The 15,000-nt window shown below is 44.6% G+C and overlaps 1 protein-coding gene across 3 annotated transcripts in view; it reads right to left on the bottom strand.

Annotated features, from left to right (window-relative positions):
• The window catches only part of inaE (inactivation no afterpotential E), a 366,550-nt gene extending 352,642 nt beyond the window's left edge, over positions 1 to 13,908 (bottom strand). Inside the window, exon 1 of one of the 3 annotated variants that reach the window (XM_065225489.1) lies at positions 13,288 to 13,908. The gene's annotated coding sequence lies outside the window, so the exon portion shown is untranslated. The remainder of the gene's footprint in view (positions 1 to 13,287) is intronic. The other 2 variants (XM_065225490.1, XM_065225491.1) reach the window with 2 other exon arrangements.
• Between the last annotated feature and the right edge of the window lie 1,092 nt (positions 13,909 to 15,000).

The following is a 15,000-nucleotide window of genomic DNA, read 5'->3' as shown; positions in this document are numbered from 1 at the left end:
GATGATGATGATGATGGTCCCGCCTCTTACCCCCTCAAAGGTGGGCACGGTACGAAGAATTGTCACATTGTACCACGCTGTCGCAAACCTCTTTCGCTGAACAACCGACCAATAGCACCTGCTCACTCGGTCCAAGATCGACTGACAGCTGCCGCTTCTGCCTAATCGCAACCGCCTCCAGGTTTGTCCGGTGCTTGGGCTAACAACTCTGACCATTGAACCGATGACAGTTCCCTCTACTCATAGAAAGAGATCCTCGAGCTCACGATGAATCTTTTCGTGCACCTTCGGGCTTGCCGCTCTAAAGAAGACCAGATCCGTGTTGCTACTGCGGTGGTGACCAACTTTCTCAGCAAATATGGACACTGAAGTCAGTAACCTAAACTTCCTAAATTGGAATGCTTGCTCCCTCAAGAGCAAAAGCTACGAGCTTGGTGAGTTCTTCCGGGTTCACGACATCGATATATTTTTTCTTACGGAAACGCACCTGAAACCGGAGGTATTGATCTATTTCCCGAACCACCGATTGCTTCGTCTGGATCGTACAAGCGCTAGAGGAGGTGGAGTTGCCATCGCCATCAAGCGTGCAATTATCAATTATCAAGCTGACACGGAGGCATGTCAGATTCATCATCGCTGGTGACTTCAACGCTAGGCACGAAGTGTGCTTCCATTTATTAACGTCCTTTTAAACAAATCACCTTGAGGAGGTGGAGATAGTTCATTCAGGACGGCCAAGTCGTAACCAGACCCAGCCGGTTAGCATCCCCAGGTAGCGATAATCACAGGCTACTTAGAGTTGGCTATAACCTTTTTGCTCTGTCATCGTCATCACGGGCACTACCGATGTATTGACAATAGTGCTTTGGTGACAACGATGATCCCCCGTTCTTGTTCGCATTACTGACGGCACATATCACCGCCAGCAACCCCACCGGGCACCGCGTGGAGGTAAGAATTGGAGTTCAGGTGCACAGAGGTCGCAAATCACCGGTCAGGGCAGAACCCAACGCACGAAGTGTGGGGAAATACCCGCCACAACAGGAACGGAACAATGCTCAACGAAGATTTCCTACATGGCTCCTACAACATCTTGGCTCCCGGCAGCCCCACATTCCACAGTAAAGCTGGTTGCTTTTCGATGCTCGACATCTTCAACACCAACATCAGCCAACCAATCGTCCAAGAGGATTTAAGGTGAATTGCTGTGACATCCTTATTCTCGGAACCACTTCGAAACTTTAAGTGCACAAATATCAGCATCTACGACACGTGCAACATTCAATTTGCTACTATACGTTTGCTGCACTGCAGCACACATGAAGTAGCAATTTCAGGTGAAATGGGGTACCGATTTCCGAGATTTGTGTAATTGAAAATTCGAAGTGGAAGTGCATGTATAGTCTACGTGGCGGCCATTTGTGGACTCTTCAAGGAATCACCTTAAGCTCCGATCACTATCCGGTTCTGTTCAGTGTTGGCGCTGGTGTGCATGTTCAGCAACGAACCCGGCGAGATTTGCATCGTGTGGACTGGTTGGCGTTTGAGCGGAGTGTTAACCAACACATCAGGTCCGATCGGCGCATGGAGAGCACTGACGACATCGATGCTGCCGTTGAAGAGGCTCAGGAGGCCATTCATCTGGCTGAGGCGGAGAACTTTGGGGAAGTTCCGGTTTACCGTAAGTCCTTCGAGTTTGACCCAATTACTAACCAACTAATCAGACTACGAAGTATCAGAGGACTGGCCTCCGTGACAAGAAAACAACAGCCAACAACCTAACCAAAATAATCAAGACCCGGCTTGAAGACTTACGGAACCGGAACTCTGCCAAGCATGTCATGCCTTGGAGAGTTTTAAAAACCTTGTTGGAAACTTTCCAAGCTGCTAAAAAATAAGCCTAAACCCATCCCTCCTTTCAACGCTGATGGTATACACTAAAGAGCCTGAATTTGTAAAGAGACGACATCTTATCCATTTGACAGGTCTTCTGCTCGATTGGAATGACTTTTCCTATGACTTTGACAGACAATCGATTGTTCCAATTTTGACATGTCACCTCTTTATAAATTTAGGCTCTTTAGTATACACCTACTAACACCGGCTGAAAAGTCAAATGCCCTTGGTTATCTCGACTGTTGGACTTCACAGACTTCAACAATATTTTCCTTGCGGAACAGTTCGGTTTCCGTAAAGGTCACTCCACTGTCCACCAGCTGCTTCGTGTTACGGACATCATCAGGCGGAATAGAGCTGTGTCCAAAACATCAGCCATGGCATTGTTGGACGTCGAGAAGGCGTTCGATTATACCTGGCATGATGGCCTGGTGTGCAAGCTGCCACGGTACAATTTTCCGATTATCATAGTGAAAATCATTAAAAATTATTTGTCGGCCAGATCATTTCAGGTCTCGCTGTACAACACCACCTCTGACACATTCAATGTTATTGCTGGCAGCATCCTTGGCCCTATTCTTTTTAACATCTTCACATCCGACATGCCCACCTTTCCTGGTGGTGAAAAGTTGTCTCTGTTTGCAGATGACACTGCTCTAATCTACAAGGGTCGCGTGATCAGAGCACTCACCAGTCAACTTCAGCGAGGCCTGGATGACTATTTTAACAACTGGAAAATTTATATCAATGCACGGTGGTCCAGAATGCAGATTTAGGTGGAATGATATGTTTTGAGCCTGAAATTGAAACTTTAGACTAAAAGTCTCTCCTACAAAGTTGTTCCTTATAGTTAGACCCTCATTTTTATGACAAGGAATTCTAGGGTGGTTCTTATTATCAATAAAATCAAAAATCTAACTTTTCTGTTTGAATAAATTAAGGTATACATACTTCGACAAAGTTATAGCTGAGCTAATTTCAAGCAACTTTGGTGAAAACAACTTTTTTGTATCTCTTAAACTGGCAGATTTAGAGCTATTTTCTTGAATTGAGTTAGGGTGGCGCTAAAAAAAACAGTTATTTTGCTCTAGTTTTCTTATTTCAAATTTCTCAGCAAAGGTGTTTTCAAATGACTTTTAGATATTTAGAAGGCGCAAATTTTTGCAGCAGAAAGCTTGTCAATACCTTTCGCCGATCAAGAGTTTTTTACTATATTTGGGTGTATCTTTTTTATTAGAAGAGATACAGACAACAAATTTTCCTACAAAACATTCGTCTTAAAGAGTTTTAAAAGTTTTTAGAGAATGAATTTTATGAGAAATTTTAAACTAGAGCAAAATAACTGTTTTTTTTTTAGCGCCACCCTAACTCAATTCAAGAAAATAGCTCTAAATCGGCGAATTTAAGAGATACAAAAAAGTTGTTTTCACCAAAGTTGCTTGAAATCAGCTCAGCTATAACTTCGTCGGACAATGTATACCTTAATTTATTCAAACAAAAAAGTTAGATTTTTGATTTTAATGATAATAAGAACCACCCTAGAATTCATTGTCATAAAAATGAGGGTCTAACTATAAGGAACAACTTTGTAGGAGAGACTTTTAGTCTAAAGTTTCAATTTCAGGCTCAAAACATATCATTCCACCTAAATCTGCATTCTGGACCACTGTTCAATGCGGTGAAGACCCTGGCCATCTTATTTGCTCATTCTAAATCCCCTAGACTAGTTTCACCTGATGATGTGAAAGTTCGCTTAGGAGGCTCCACTACTGAATGGTCCAAGGAGGTAATCTATCTTGGTCTCACCATAGAGAGCAAGCTTATCTTCAGGTCTCATGTGGAAAATATATCAACCAGGTGCAATGTCCTGATCAGACAATTGTATCCACCCATCAACAGAAAATCCAAACTGAGCCTGAGGAACAAGCTTGCTGTCTTCAAGACAAACATTCGCCCAATAATTGAGTATGGGCTCCCTGTTTGGGAATCTTGTGCTCGATCGCACAAGCTCAGACTTCAGAGAATCCAAAACAAGATTCTGAAAATGATTTTGAACCTACCTCCCTGGACCAGAACTATTGATGTGCATGATATTGCTGATATTCCTCGAAACTAGATGTCAGAATGTCATCCAGTCCTTCCGTTCGAAAGTCTCCCAATCTGAGCATGCAATCATCAGAAACCTAATTTAATTCCCAAATATTCCTTATCCTATTTTATTTTTATTTTGTTATTGTACTCATATTACCGTATGCGTGATAATGTTTGCACCATCGTACAAATAAGGTTCCCGTTTCACCTGTGCATACAATGCCTTGGTTTTCTTTGCATGCACGTAACCTCATACCGTAGTAGGCTGTGTATAAAAGAAAATGATTTACTTAGTTTGACAGTTGCACCATGACGAAGTGGCAGCGTATTCGTGATTTGTCCCACGCGCAAATGTCGCAAAAAGACATTTCAATCGCCGTTGGAGTGTCCCGGTGGACCGTCAAAAGGGTTTTGGACCGAGAAAAGAAAGGACATCACATGGATCGTTTGCACTTCACTCATTCAGTCCAGTTGATGTACATTTATGGTTCCAACTGAGGCTCGAATAGTGTAGTAGTCAAGCAGTTTAGTCCGGTTTTGGCTCGCTCAGTCGAGTTGTTCAAGTTGCGCGTTTGTTCGTGTCGTAGTGCCGGTTGCATCATGTGATGGGAAGGCAGCGCTCCCGGAGGAAGCTCCGTGAGAAAGTGGAGAATAGTGGTGAAGGTAGCTCGTGCGTACCTATCACAAATAGGTACGCTACTCTTCCCACCGATGTTGGGAATGCCCTACCAGCGGAAGTGAAGCGGACGAAGAAAAGGAAGAAGAATCAGGGCCAGTCCGATGGTGCGAGTGGCCGTGACACCATGACGAACGTCAGCGACATCGGTGAATTCGGCGGTACCGTCGAGCATGAAAATTCTGCCGTCCCGAGTACGGCAAAAGTCAAGCTTCCTCCACTGGTGGTGATGAAAGTGCCACTCAACACGCTCATTAGCGATCTCACATCGCTGGGCGTTGCAGCTGAATTCAAGCTGAGCAGGATCGGCACCAAGGTGATGCTGCGTACCAAAGCGGAGTACGAAGCAACCGTGAAGTACCTGAAGGATTCCAGGGCGGAATACTTCACACATGACATCCCCGGTGAGAAGCCCTTCAAGGTAGTCATCAGGGGCTTACCGAACTTCAACCCCAAGTCGATCGAAGAAGAACTTAAGGACCGTTACAAGCTAGCCCCAATCGCAGTCTTCCGGATGACGAGGAGAGACGAAAACGTGAAAACGTACCCGGATTGCCTTTTCCTAGTTCATTTCCAGAAGGGAACGGTGACGCTCAATGCGTTGAAGGCCATCCGCTCCATCAACTTCATCATTGTTCAATGGGAGCCATACCGTGGCGGCCGTCACGACGTCACCCAGTGTCAGCGTTGCCTGAATTTCGGGCATGGCACCCGAAACTGCTACATCAATCCGCGCTGTGGCAAATGCGCCCAAAATCATGTTTGCTCCGAGTGCGTTGTCGACGAGTTGGAAACATGCAAATGCGCCAACTGTGGTGGAGCTCATCAAGGGTCCGACAAACAGTGTCCCAAACGCGAGGATTTCAAGCGGATCCGAAAGCAAGCGTCCACAAGAAGCCAACCAGGACGGAAGAAGGAAAACACTCCGGCATTCAGGGTGGAGGACTTCCCGCCTCTTCGTGGTACGCAACACGGTCAAGCAAATCCACGGGTGCAATCCGGCCCCCGTCAAGAAACGTCTGGTGCCTCAGCTGGACAAAGCTCTCCATCCCCCCTGGATTCTGGAGACAACCAGAAGCACAAAACGCCAATCCCGATCTCTTCTCTGCGGATGAGCTGATGAAGATTTTCGTCGACATGACCAGCGCTCTTCGTCAGTGCCGCAACAAACCCGAACAGATCCAAGTGCTCGGTAAGTTTATCATTCGGTATGGCGTCTAAACCGTTAACTATAGTCACGTGGAACGCTTGCTCTGTACGAGCCAAAAAGTTCGAGCTTGCTGACTTCCTCCGCAAGCATAGTATCGACGTGGGCCTCCTATCAGAGACCCATCTAAAGTCCGGCGACAGCTTCTGGTTGCCTGACCACAACATTATTCGGCTTGATCGCACCAGCTCCAGGGGGGGTGGTGTTGCGGTCGTCGTCAAGAAAGGAATAAAATACCACACTCTGTCTCATATCCGCACCTCTATCATCGAGGCCCTTGGTGTGGAGGTGGAGTCGTCGACTGGATACGTCCAGTTCATCGCCGTCTACTGCCCTCGACAGTGTGCCGCCAACAGTGGACTAGCGGCTAAATTCAAGAAGGACCTGTCCACCATCACCCGTAACGGTTCCCGCTTCGTAGTAGGAGGAGATCTAAACGCTCGCCATGAGGCCTGGCGGAACTACCAGCAGAACCAGAACGGTCGTCTGCTGTTCGACCACTCACAGCATGGGCTGTACTCCGTTTGGTTCTCGGATGAGCCAACATTTATCTCACCGGCTGGCAACCCATCGACGCTAGACCTGTTCCTGACAAATATCGGCTTGTCCAAGCCGGTAGCATTGAACGAACTCAGCTCCGACCACCAACCGGTGGTGGCTGAACTGGGCTGCAACGTGGCTCCTGCTTCAAGCCTGCGCAAGGACTACCAGCGCGTAAACTGGGCCCAGTTTGGACGCGTGGTAGACAGGCACATCATCGACAACCCGTCGCTTGACACCGTGGAGGACATCGACCGAGCGTTGGAGGGACTCCACCAAGCCATAACCGTGGCTGACGAGGCGTGCGTCCGACGAGTTCCTGTGAGGGGTAAGTTTATTGCCATTGATTCCCACACCCAATTACTGATTCGCTTGAGAAATGTGCGTAGACGCCAGTTCCAGAGAACCGGAGATCTAGCGAGGAGACGTGAAATGGCCGATCTAAACAAGGAGATTGCTTCCAGAATGGTCTCACTCCAGAACGAAAGTTTCGGGCGGCTTGTCCAGAATCTGGACGACCGCTCCAGACCATTCTGGAAGGTAGCTAAGGTCCTAAAGACGCACCCCAAACCCATTCCTCCACTCAAAGATGAAAATGATGACGATCGGCTCATAATCACCCCTCAGGAGAAAGCAAATGCGATTGGTGAGCATATTGCCAAATCGCACTTGCTTGGCTTCAACATCCAAAGTCCGCTCGAAGTTCAGGTTGAGCAATGCGTACTCAACCTTGATTCCTCCCCTTGTGCCATCCCTCCGGAGGATAGAATCACAGTGGAACAGATTTGCTCAACGCTGAAATGCACCAAAAACATGAAGGCCCCCGGGTTTGACGGAATATTCAACCTAGTATTGAAAAATCTCAGCATGAAGGTTCACTCTCTGCTGGCTGCTGTCTTCAACAGATGCTTGGAACTGCACTACTTTCCAAGTATCTGGAAAACAGCGAAAATCATACCTATCCGCAAACCCGGGAAGGACCCAACGCTAGCTTCAAGCTACAGACCAATCAGCCTCCTTTCAGCGCTGAGCAAATTGTTCGAGAAACTTATTCTCAATCGTTTGCTCAAGTTTGTCGAGGAACACAACATTCGCCTACCGGAACAGTTCGGGTTCAGGAAGGGGCACTCCACAAATCATCAGCTAGTACGGGTGATGAATAACATCCGATGTAACAAGGCTGTATCCAAGTCTACAGCCATGGCATTGTTAGACGTTGAGAAAGCGTTTGATAATGTCTGGCACAATGGGCTTGTATACAAGCTTTGTAACTTCAACTTTCCTTTGCATCTTGTTAAAATCACCCGTAGCTACCTCCAGCAAAGGTCGTTTAAGGTATCGTTGAATGGTTGTCTTTCAGACACGTTTTCCATCCCAGCAGGAGTCCCGCAAGGCAGTCTGCTGGGCCCCTTGCTTTACAGCATTTACACTTCCGACATTCCTCCCCTTGGAGACGGTTGCGTGGTTTTCCTGTTCGCAGATGATACCGCAATAGCCGTCAAAGGAAGGATGCCTCGTGAAATAACGAACAAACTTCAACGATGCCTTAACGCCTTTGCTGATTATGCCACCACGTGGAAAATCAAAATCAATGCTTCCAAAACACAAACAATCATGTTCCTCCATCGACAATCACCCAAACTAAAACCGGCTCCCTCTTGTACTGTAATCATGGATGGCACAAGGGTTGAGTGGTCCGCCGAAGTAACCTATCTCGGGATGTTGTTTGACGAAAAGCTCCTATTCCGCTCGCATGTGGAGAAAACCGTAGTCAAGTGTTCCGCCTTGGTTAGGAGTCTGTATCCGCTGATTTGCCGCAGATCCCGCCTCTCAAGGGTGAACAAACTGGCCGTCTACAAACAAATCATAGCACCTGCGATCCTCTACGCAGCTCCGGTGTGGGAATCATGTGCACAGACTCACAGGAACAAAATTCAGGTCGCTCAGAATAGAGTGCTGAGGATGGTTCTTGATCGTCCTTTCGACACTAGAATAACAAATTTACATGAAGAGGCAGGCATTGCCAAAATAGATTTCAAAATTAACGAAATTAAGACTAAATTTGCACAAAAATGTAATTTATCAGAACATGCTTTGATAAGCAATTTGTATATAGTAGATTAGGTGTACATAATAGTTGTAGGTTAGTTGTAGTTGTAAATAGTAGTTATAAGTAGTCTCCTTTTTCCAATTCAAATCAAACCAACCCACCAAGGTGGTCATACGTTAAAATAGACCTGATAGGACTAGGAACTGTAAATAATAATTAAAATCTCAAATGTACTAAAGTTGAAAAGACGCATCTGTGTCACTTAAAAAATTCATACATGTAAACCACACAATCACAAGAAATAAAGATCATTTAAATGGCAAAAAAAAATGGAAAAGAAAGGACAACTATCCGCGAAGGTGGCCACAGGTCAAGTTCCGAGGGTTATCGCTGCTATCAAAAGGAAGATTCGGGTGGATCCAGTGCGTTCAATAAGAAAAATGGCAAAGGAACACGGGATCAGTGACTTTACGGCACGGAAGATCGTAAAGGAAGATTGCGGTAGAAGTCGAGGGCACGGAAAAAACTCACATGATTACCAACCGCATCCGGGAGCTACGAGTCGAACGATGCAAGAAGATCTTGAACTTCCTTAAGCGAAAAAATCCGGTAATCCTGTTCACCGACGAGAGCATGTTCAAATTCGTATCAAATTCCAGAACCGACCGGTATATTAGTTCTCTTCCGGTAAAAGACGTGGCCGACGAGCACAAGAACGTGTGTCTGACCAAGCATCCTGCTAGCGTTATGGTGTTTGGATTGGTGGCTTCCTATGGCAAAAAAATTGACTCGGTGTTCATTCCAGAAGGCGACAAGGTCAACACGGAGGTCTACATCGGGATTTTCAGTAAGTATGTTCTTCCGTGGATCAAAGAACAGTACGGTGCGAAGCCAAATGTTGTGTTTCAACAAGATGGGGCTCCGTTCCACACCTCGAACCGCACTCAGAAGTGGTTGCAGGAACATCTTCCGTTCTGGGCGAAGGATATGTGGCCACTATCCAGCCCCGATCTTAATCCACTGGATTACTCAATATGGCGCGTCATGAAGGCCAAGGCCTGTTCTAAATGCCACCCGAGTACAGCAAGCCTCAGACAAACATTGACCCGTACCTGGAGGGAAATGGATCCAGACTACATTATTAGAACCTGCCCTGCATTCCGGAAGCGTGTGGAGGCCGTAATTGCAGCAAGTGTAAACTCGATCGATGATTAACATAGTTTAAGACCTCCTCCTCAATATGTAAATTATGTAAATAAAAATGTGTAAATAGTAATTTTAAGTTATTATTAAGTTAGTTTTAAGAAAACCTATAGAAAACAGGTGACAGAACTTACACAACAACCAGGGGGTAAGTCACTCTGCCACATTGTGCTAACACCCACAGAAACACACTTCGACACACTTCCGACGTATGATAAGCAATTTTTTAATCAATTCTGGCACCACTGCAAATAATGTTTACATTCGATTGTTATTTTGTTGTTTTGTTATTGTTGTTGTTGTTTACAGTTACAACGATACGATCCCAGATTGGTACGACTGAGTACGAATATTATCGGCAAATCTCGATACCCTCGGAAGTGATATAGTAATGGATTTTCGGGACACCACGGGACAACACTTGAATGTGGATTTGCCCCGAAGGTTAAGCGCAATGTCCGGCGAAAGTCGATACGGATGGACTCATGGAATAACGCCGAGAAAGATGGATACGGTAAGGTTGAATGGCAGCCCAACAATTAGGAAACGTGAATAAAGAGTATCGTTTACGTTCAGAAAGTTGAATGACGCCCCTTGACGTTCCCAGTTTAGTTCTCTGTGTGATACGTATCAACAAGAAGCGAATGACAGAGCTGATCGTATCAAAGAGAACGCTGCCCAATTAGAACTGGAGGCACTCACCGTGGCCACGAATTGCAGGGTTCTTGGAATCGCTTAGTCCCGGGTCTATCCTGCTGAACATTGGATGCGGTAATGGTAAATACCTGGGGTTGAATCCTCAGATCATCGTAGGCTTCGTAGGCAAGCGATTGGGGAAATGCGTCGAGTACTTCGCCAAGGAGGACGGGCACTGATTTAAGAAAGACAATCAAGCTATATACGGCAGCATAAGCACAACAATAAATCACCGTGGGATGGAGAGCCGGAGAAGGTGGTTCCGATTGAACATGGCGACGGGGAATCGGTGCTGCCAATTCCCACCAACAGGACGCAGTTTCAGCATAAGGATTTGTTGCTTCCTTGGAAGTTGCGTGACGTAGAACGGCAGCAGCAGGAAGCGAAGGTAACTTTTCTCAGGTATTACCATGTGGTTTGAGAAGAAGGAGATGTCCGAATTGTGTTTGGCGGTGGGCGGGATCAGCGTGGAAGATAGTTACTATGACCAGGGGACTTGGTGTATTATTTTTAGAAAAGAATGAATATTTAGCCTATTAAGGCACAGACAAAATTAAGGTGATCGATCGACTTGACTTCAACCGGAATGTGTCCCCGAAATATAGATTTATTTAAAATACCAGTCCATTTACTCATCATCAACCGCTTTCCCGACACTGTAGAAATTGACCAACTCGTAATATATATAATTCTCCAGCAGGTCAGTCAACTGCGGCAGTTTCGTCTTCACATTGACCCCTTTGAACTTGAACTTATCGATGTACAGATCGGTCAGAATCTCGTAGATGCGGTTCATCGTTTCGAATGTCCAAATCGATCATTGTCTGCAGTATCTGGTGGTCCTTCGTCAGCTTGTTGTAGTGAACGATCTTCGGCTCGATCAACTTGATTAATCCGGGGAAGGTTTGCTCGTTGATATCTGAAAATGGGTGCTACGCTGTTATCAATCAAATCGAATTTGTTGAAAGCTGCAGCTTGATCCGTTTCTTGGTGACTTCCTTCGTAATAAAGTCCTTGAGAATCTAAATGGAAGAAATATTTGTCGCTTCTGAAATTCGCTTCCGCCTTGCCGTATTCACAAATTAGAAGACAATGAAGACGTGACGGAAAAGAGCCTATTCCTTTCGTTTCCATAAATATTTTTCGGTATTTCCGGGATACTGTTCATAAGCCAGTTGTGCATTTCAGCCTGCTGAAGGCCCCCTTGAGAGTGAGCAAATCATTAGGCGCCAGGTTAGGCGCCCATTTCGTCTTCCTCCTCAAGTGAGAGGGCCAATGCTCGTTTCATGGATTAATCTGCACACAAACAACAGCAAAGGAGTCGCAGGAGGATCTGCCATTAATAGCGTTATGTTGTTTTGATTGAGGATATGGTTGCCAGTAAATATATTTTTTCGGTTGAAGTTTTGACAGCTCGGTCAACATGATGAAACACCTTCCGACACCCAAAAACACACTGGAAATACAATAAGCACAGACACATGCTGGCAGAGTGACTTACCCCCTGACAACAACCGATTTCTGATATTACGCTTGTCAAATGTCAGAATATCCAGTTTACAGTTCGACTCACAAACTGTTATCAACCAGTTTGTGGGTTGTTAAAACGGCTTGCCCAACTAACAATTTTAGCTGCAGATTAGCTTATACAGCCAAAAATTGGCTTATACAGTTAATTTTTGCCTGTATAAGCTAGTCTGCAAAATTGTTTGTTTGGTGTTTACCGATTCGACACAAATTTAGAAAGAAAATAATCATAGTACCTGTCACTATGTTATATTATTATTTAAACAATAAGAATGAAAAACTTACATCCCTTTTAACGAGCAATCAGAAATCAGAACATCACAAGTCCGTTCAAAATTAACGGAGATAATAAAATAAGAAAGAGAAAAATTGGGATTTGGTTAGGTGCTCGTACCTACCTACCTAGGAAAGGCTTCCCGCAATAGGCAGCATGACTAGGCCGCCGTCATCCGGTCAGCATCGACTTGCACTGGTGTGGCCACCATTTGAAAAACAACCGGCCCTTTTCAGGGCCACCAATTAAAAAACGGAAAGAGGTAAGAACTAAATGATAAACTTATTTGTTCCGTCCACTAGCGGTCCTACGTTAAGCTTCCGTTCGTGCCCCTAGGCACAGACCCTTCTAACTAATTTTGGAAAAAAAATATTTTAACTTGTTTAACTTCTACTTTTATGCAAATTTGTTTCCCTAAATGCATTGCGTCTAGAAAATCATCTCGTGAAGGTTTTATACAAAATTATGCATTCTGGAAAAACTTGCTCGTACACTGCAGTCTATTACAAGAACTGCCATTACATTTGTTGTATGAAACATATGCAGAGAATGTAATAAATCCGACCTTACATTGGATGCAAGAGAAATTTTTTTTGCGTGTATACGCTAAATAAACGAAATTACACGATATATCGCACACCCTTAATGTTTACCATGACAGCAGTGTAACAAATCGTTGTGTTGGATAAAGTCATAAAAAGCGGCCAGGCTGAAATAACCCGCTACCTACTGCATTACACTGCAGTACATTGTTTAATTGAACAGTTCAAGTACAGCCCAACATAGAATGATCAAGCACATATAAGATAAGATACCCATATTGAGTACCTAGATTACAGTGAAATAATAAAATTAATTTCCATCACACCTCCCATCGTCATTAAGTTAAGACTCCACATCGGTTGCCTGCAAACACAAATACAATTTATATCCCCATAATCGTACTCATTTATTTCGTCTCTGATTTTGCCTTCCCTAGTTCCCTAAAAACGAAGCCATAAAAATGTTTGGCCATCGTCTGTCTGGAATATCAATGCAACCGGTCTGCTACGAAGCATATCCGTACAGCACATTGAGTAACGTAGATGTGATCCAAACAACATACATGAAAAAAACGTAAACAATACCTTACACGCACTTCTTCTGCTGGTCCGCTATGTATTTGAACTCGCAGTCGTCAGCTCGGCGCGTCCCAAGAATCCAATTAGGCCGGTATTTGCTTGCACACGCTTTGAACTTCCAATGTGCGCTTTGTCACACCACCGACCGACCGGAAGCCAAAACTCTCACGGTTCTCGGTCCTGCTATCGGATTTGTTGCATCACTTTAACGCACTAACAACCACTGCGACGAGAACAACAACAACAAAAAATCAATTCCATTATCACCAGTTTAGCTCTACTGATAAAAGGATTCCCTCACAAAACACGCCCGTTATCAGTTTCGGGAATTCGAGCATGTGTTAGATACGTCACAATAATCATTCTCTCGTATCGCTGCGGCTGAATCACTCCCTTCCTTCGCTTCTCTCACTCTCTCTCGATCTCGGTAGTTCGTTATCAGCTCACATCGATCGCACGTTCTTCGTAGCTGTTTATTTTTGATCATTTTACCATTTTCACTGTCACCATGTCCGGAACCGATCGCGGTGGGTTCTAAATTTGAACGCGTCTTCAAACGAAACCCTAATTATATCACTGATTGGATCTGCACTTTCAACCCGAAAGTCACTGCGAGCTGGCTTGCCGGTCGTCGTCGTCGTCGTCGTCATACATCCTACTGCAACGACGATTACTGAATGAACGAGCGTTGTTTGGATTTTGCTACATGATTCTTTCTTTTAGAGCTCTTGTGTGTAGGTATTAGACACGAAAAGAAAAAAATAAAACAAACGCCAAAGCCACCGCAGCTGAGATTGAGTGTAACTCGTCAGAGTACAGAGTTCGTCTTACGAGGGGTGAAGTACTGCTGCACACATAGAAGGTATGATTCACGTTTGTCCGTGGCAGCAAAAAAGTGGTTCTCCCGAGCTGAATTTGAAATTAGCGAATCTGAAAGCAAAGGTGGGAATATTTACGAAAGAAATAAAATGAATGCAAGTTATCACGATGGCTGCATTAAAATACCGGTTTTTTTGCCGGTTTGGGTCAACGTGGAAAGGTGATTTCATTTGCCGGTCAGTGTGTGACGGGATCGGTGCACTGTAAAAAATTCATGATGAACCTTACATACTATTGGATGAATCAAAAAATCAATCATTGAAATGTTAATTGGCATTTCAGGGGGGAAAAAACCAACGCAACCGGCGATCACAGCATGCTATTAAAGATGATAATCTGAATTTGTTGTTTTATCAGTGCCTTGGCGCCGAAAACCGAAGAATGGGATCAGGCTTGCTGCCATTCGTTTGCTATACAATTTTTTTTTGGAATTGTCAAATCATTAGATGTTATGATGATATTCTGCACTTGCAAATTACAAGAAGCGATTGCAAAGTATGTGTTTGACACTTGAAATCTATCAATTCCGCTTTCAAAGAGTCATAATTTTAAGATTTCTTCATGAAGAGTGAATATTCACCGATCGTAAAATTGCTGCTTGTAACACTGTAAATGTGAAATTCACAGGTTGTATGGGTCAAACACATACATTACAACCATTTCTCACTACTTACAAGTGCAATATATCATAACAACATCTAATGGTTTCATAATTCCGAAACACATTGTGATACATATAGCAACCAAAAGGCAGCAACCTTGAATGGGAGAGTGCTCTTGAAGATCTTGTACTCGAACATTTCAACAGTGTGAAGCCACGTTCTGCGTACAGATTTAGTA

Source organism: Ochlerotatus camptorhynchus, unplaced genomic scaffold (genome assembly GCF_037179485.1).
Source record: "Ochlerotatus camptorhynchus isolate MF236.1 unplaced genomic scaffold, CSIRO-AGI_Acam_v1.1 ptg000230l, whole genome shotgun sequence".
Classification (NCBI taxonomy): Eukaryota; Metazoa; Arthropoda; class Insecta; order Diptera; family Culicidae; genus Ochlerotatus; species Ochlerotatus camptorhynchus.
Note: the sequence above shows the minus strand (reverse complement) of the source record. Positions and strands in the feature narration are given on the sequence as shown.